We start from the raw sequence: 6000 nt of genomic DNA on the forward strand, positions 1-6000 counted from the left end.
GAAAAAAAAAAAAAAAAAAAAAAGAAGACAGAGATTCCACATTGTTCTCTTGTTTTGTTTAGCCCATGGTCAGATTTATTTAATGTGAAGTTGAAGATCACAATTTATTCACATAGATTAATACTTTCCCAAGAGGTATTAGAGGCCGGAATTTGCTCTGTCAGCAAGTACAAGACTCATCTGCTCTTACATAAGTAGTTTAATTTATGCCTTGATTAACACTGATTTTTTTTTCCACTCTTAGTTGCCAGTTGCCACAACTACTGCAGTCCAATAGAACAGGCCTGGAATAAAATGAGCCTTGTAATATTTAGTTTTACTAGATTTTAAATTCATTCGGGCAATTTGGATGTTTGTGGTGCCGTTTAATAGGACTGCAGCTAATAAGAACTGTGTCATTGTGAAACACCATGGTCGTATTTTCCCAGAGCCCAAGATAGTATATTCAGATAGCTCGAATACGCTAAGACATAGGTCTTCAACAGGGGGTCTGCAATGCAGGGAGGTCGTAAAATCTTTGGTTGATTAGACATTTTTTATATATTTTTTTAAATTTTCTCCCACAAATTAAAATTTCTTTAAATACCCATTAACATGAAAGCAACATATTTTAGTAAAGGGATAAGGGATAGCTTCATATTAAATGCGAAATAATAATAATAATAATAATAATAACAATAATAATAATAATAATAGGTAGGGGGGTCCCTACTTAATCTCTCCATCAGTTTGGGGATCCTTGGCCAGAAAACCCCTGCAATAAGAAATCTTACAGTGCTCACAGTCACAAAGCTGGAGGCAGCAAACGCGTGGTTCCTAATCTAGAAAAGTGTTTGCTAAATTGATTAATTATAACGAATTGGTTTAAACTTTACGGGTGAAGTGTATTTCATTATGCTGAAGGGTGTTTCTAATAATTTGTCCGCTCTAACGCGCTCAAAAGCTGTAGAATCATTTAATGCATGGAAAACGCAAGATGCCGTACGCTCAAGCTTTTTTTATTGTTATTTTTTCAAACAACACCTCTGATAAATATCACTAATGAGCTGTAATTAATCAATATTTCCTCCTGAGGAATGTTGACGACTTCTTCAAAGAGATTTACTTGAGCTGCCAAACAATCCTGGTGCAATAGCGCTGGCAGCGCATAAAGCATTCATCTCATGCACATGCTCATTAAATGTCTATTAGTGTGCTTTTGACGTGTGCCAACAAGTCAAGGGCATGTTTCATATATTATGCAGACAGGATGTGGCAAACAAAAGTTAATACATTGTTGCCGCAAAATCCATATTTTCCCCCTGCAGGCCGCCGGTTCCAGTCTCTGGAAGCCCTGGCTTTGGCACTCGGTTTTGTTTAGCAGATGAGCCGAATGTTCCGTCGAGCTGGAGCTGCGGAGCTTCACCGTCGGTCAGAACTGGATGCCAAGCAGAAAATGTTTATATTCAAAACCACCGTGACTGATGGAGCCTCCCTCCCCCTCTCCCTCCCTCCCTCCCCCTCTCCTTCTTCTTCTTTTCTCCCCAGCTGCTGCCGTCCATCACGAGCAGGACCCCGGCCTCGTTCGCCGCGGCCAGAATTCTTCCCACTCTTCCTCTTTTTGTCTTCCTCCTCTTGCTTTACCCCTCCTCAGAGATGACAAGTCCGTCCTCAAGCGCCTGGGACGTCCGCCGCCAGCTGACAGACTAGCCTCCCCGCGCTTGTGGCCCTTCTAGCAACGGCGCTGGGATCACCATGAATGATTTAACAGCATAAATAAGAGACAATAAGAAGAATGTAATATAATCGAGAAGCCCTGCTCCAGTGGATAATGTACTTTATTTTATTTTTATTTTTTTTCTGAAGGTTTCATTTTATTTGTCAGTTTTTTTTTTCCATTTTGTTCTGTTTGCATGTAAAGTAAAAGGGGTTTGATGTGAGCGTGCGAATGAAATGATGTGTGCAAGTGTGTGTGTGTGCGCGTGTGTGTGTCTAGCTCTATGAGTGACAACGTCTTTGAAGTACTATCAGTAATTGTGTCTGTTTTCATGCCACTGTGGAGGAGGACATAACAGAGTTGTATAGTTTTTGATATATAAAAAAAAGGAAAAAACCCTGGATTTTCTTTTTATTTTATTTTATTTTATTTTATTTGCTTTTTGTGTCGTCTAAAAAGAAAAAAAAAATGCGCGAGGTGTGTTGCTCGTTCAAACTCTACTCGGCAACAGCATTTATTAAACAAGCTTTCTGGAATGCAATCCATTGCTGCTTTGGCAGTTGCTCCGGCTTGCAGACGGACACACATGGACGCGGCTGAGTGTGACTAAAAGTCTTGTGTGCGTAAAAAAAAAACGCGTGAAAAGCAAACTGAGGCTTGGACTCTCCGAGCTCGCGACGAGTCAAGGCGAATATTTTGGAACTGTCTTTCTCGAAATGAAGGTGGGGGCAGTTTGAAATGACACACCTGTACACTGCACAGGATCAGAGAAGTGAGAGAAGAGTGTCTAAGAAGGGAACAGCTGTTGGTTCTTTTTACTTTTTTTCCCCAGAGCACATCATACAGCTACAGGTTTAACCCAATGGACTATATAGTCCTTTTGTTCCTTTATCTCTTTAAACTATACTTATGTGAATGTTTTCCAGCTCATAAGTGACGCTTCATAGAATACAAAAAACACCTCCGTCCTTAATACAACTGTACTGCTCTGTCCTTTTTTTTGGCAATGCATTGGTTTATTTTATTTTTGGTTGTCTACCTATTGAAAAAGGACCTGTTTGGAAATATGCAAGACATGTTGGGAAGGAGAAGAACACCAGAATGTACTGTAAAATACTTTTTTCCTTTACTTAAATGTTGGATGATTTGGAAAACAAAAAAAGAAAAAAAAGTAACAAAACGCAAGAGTTAATGTTCGTCATTGTATGCCTTCTGATGCCATATGATCTAGCCATGTAGATCTAACATTCTTCAATCTTTTTGGGGTTTTTTGTACTTTTTTTCGGACATGATCATGATTTTTGTTGTTTTTTTGTTTTTGTTTTTGTCAAGGAGCCCTAGGTACATGTAACTTATGTCATTTATTTATGTCCTTTTATATCTAGTTTGTAAAATAATAGCCTAAAGTGAAGAAAATAAAGGGGTGCCAAAGTGCATTCTTATTAAAGTAGAAACTACATGACGATCTCTGTGCCTCTCATTCACACACACACACACACACACACACACACACACACGCTCCAGTGCCTTATGCGAAGGCGGTCAGCGTTTCATCTGTCGTTGAAGTCATTATGTCTGATTACCCAACTATCATGCATTGATTACTGGAATATGTGACTGATTGTAAGGGAGGTTACGTAACAGAAGGACGAGGAATAGCACATGAAGCCATTTCTCTCCATTTCTTTTTTCAGCTTTTTTCTTTGCTTTTGCTTAAACACACACATATGAACTAAAAAAAAAATTTTTTTAAATGGCCAGTCTGTTGGCAGTTTGACTGGCGCAGCACATGTTCACCAGATATCACGACTGTGGTTTCGAAGACTTGGCCCTGTGCTCCTCTCAGGCCTTGAGGCATCGGCGATCGGCACTCACTTGGCGCGACGCACATGTGTGGGGGTGTGTGTGTGTGTGTGTTTAATCGGAACAACATCTGCATCCTGTGCTCACTTCCAGCAGCGATAAACCGCTGATTGTCCTGAGTCTTTGATAAGGGCTGTGGGGTTGGGGGCAGGGAGGGGGAGACAGCGGCAATTTTTATTTATTTATTTATTGATGTATTTTTTAGATGGAGCTCGTGCAAACAATGAGTCGAATTTTGTTTTACACATTTCCTGAGAAATCACCGGCACAAGGCACGAATACATTAAGGCTGAAGTTTGCTCTGGAAGATGATTATCGGCCTCAAAGGGAAATTATGCGTCCTTCGCGCACCGTTGGCAAGCTCAAAACAGAAGGAAATTAGTCGGACAGAGACTGATGAACCTGTACACATGAACAACTGTAAACATGTAAGAGACCCCTTTTTTACCCCTGGGAAACATAAAGGCCTGTACAAAATCTTAGGCCAATCCATCTTGGGGATGTCACGCTATTTCAGTGAAAGTCATTGTAAATTATCCCCCAGTGACCATGAATATCTGCAGCCAATTTCACTGCAATCCATACAACGGAAAATATATATCGCTCTGAACCACAAGTTTAAACCTTGGGGTGGCACAAAACGATAACTCGGGGGGGCCACCAAAGTCAGGAAGACTCATCATCTAGGGGCCATGGATACCTATTAGAAAAATTTCATGGCAGTCCTTCTGTTGTTGTAGAGACATTATAGTCTGGTCCGAAGTGGTGGATAAATCATGTTATAAAAATAAATACAAAAAAACATGGAGGATAAAGAAAGATAAAGCTGAGCCAAGAAGACCAGACAGAGAAAGCTTCAGATCGCAGGGAAAGCTGGACTTGGATGACCGGACTTTCCTCAAAGTTAGCTGCAAGTTCAGGTGGAGGCTATGGTTTGGCTGGAATGCCGCCGCCCTCTTAACAAAATCTGACCAATTCAACACCTCTGTCAGTCGTAAAGCTCCGGTTTCTCAGGGAGACAGCCCAAGAAAACAGTCTCCCAGGTTCCCCAGCCTGTGATCATTTATATCAGTGGAAATCCAACACAGATGATAGAAACAGAACCACTCAGTGTGTGGATCATAGTTGTGTTTACCCACCAACTAACATGAAGCTTTAAAACTCCAACAAATACCCAATAAATATTTGTATTCTGTCTTAGATTTTAGGCTTTATTCATCCACAGGGGAAATTGCTTGATCACAGTAGCTAACACATAAAAAAAAAAAAAAAAAACACTTTTGAAAACTAGTGGTGTAAGAAATTGGACAGAATTAAATATGCAATATATACGTAGTAAGAATAAATAAGGTGCAATAATATGGATGGACGAACATTGACATGAAAATGGCTTTACCTTTGTTTACTATATTACAACTATTTTGGACAATTCTGCAAGTTTTGCTTTCGGTGCTAACATTCAGGGTCTGTCAGTAATACAGTGCAGCTCTTACAACACTGGAACTGGAATATTCCTAGTGTTACTGTAATTGCTGTCTGCGGATGTTGTACAATAACCAACTGAAAATAGTTTAATATCCAGTTCAAGTTGTTGCATGACTTTCGGGGTACTGTATGTACATTATGTATGCCCAAGAATATGACTGCCTTAAACATTGTTCTTAGCTCTCTTCTCCCAATCAAGTGAACCCTCACACACACACATTGCTTCACAAAGGGGTCTAAAATGATGACTGAGCCAAGAGATAACAATTCTTCCACTTGAGACCCTCACACACACGCAGACAAAATGCTACAAGACCCAATACTTTTGTCATCCAATCTAATTAAGAAACCTTTGGTGAAGTGCCAGCTCTTCAAACTGGCTTAACCCCCGGAGCTCCATACTGTCACGGCAGCCCTTTTCATTGGGTCACTTTGCCACATAATTCAATTTCCCGATTCGAAAGATAAAATCCCTCTTGTCCCTTAAGCCACTCACAAAGGGGCGCAGCCCTTCACAATGATATTGTTACTCCGTCCTTTGTATTGTCATTCTTGAGTGCATCCTTAAGTCTAAACAATATTATAATCCATAATCCAAACACTTCAAAGTTAATCCCCAGCTGCTTCAAACTGTTCTCCAGCAGAGAGTTTTCTCTTCTTAACTTTCCAAGTGATTCATTGGCATTTTTTTTTGGTCAAGGACAATTGAAGAGAAACTGCAAGTGGCTTTATGACGTAGAGGGAAATATCTAACGGGGAAAAAAGAGAAAAGCTGAGAGAAGTAAACAACAAGGGCTGAAAGCTTCAGTGGGAAAAGAGCTGGGCAGAGCCTCTCAAACGTCTGGGCATATTGATCGAGAGGCTTCCAGCACAGAGTTGACCTTGTGTCTGGTCTGCCAGGTAGTACTTCTGAGAGGCTTTTGATGGACAACACATATGTACGTAGCAATACCCGT

General features: G+C 40.4%; 1 protein-coding gene across 2 annotated transcripts in view; it reads left to right on the forward strand.

The window, feature by feature from the left end:
* The window catches only part of epha4l (eph receptor A4, like), a 51892-nt gene extending 48737 nt beyond the window's left edge, over nt 1-3155 (forward strand). For both annotated transcript variants that reach the window (XM_047593703.1, XM_047593702.1), the window contains exon 18: nt 1528-3155. The gene's annotated coding sequence lies outside the window, so the exon portion shown is untranslated. The remainder of the gene's footprint in view (nt 1-1527) is intronic.
* The last annotated feature ends 2845 nt before the right edge of the window (nt 3156-6000 follow it).

The sequence above is a fragment of the Mugil cephalus genome, chromosome 9, assembly GCF_022458985.1.
Source record: "Mugil cephalus isolate CIBA_MC_2020 chromosome 9, CIBA_Mcephalus_1.1, whole genome shotgun sequence".
Taxonomy (NCBI): Eukaryota; Metazoa; Chordata; class Actinopteri; order Mugiliformes; family Mugilidae; genus Mugil; species Mugil cephalus.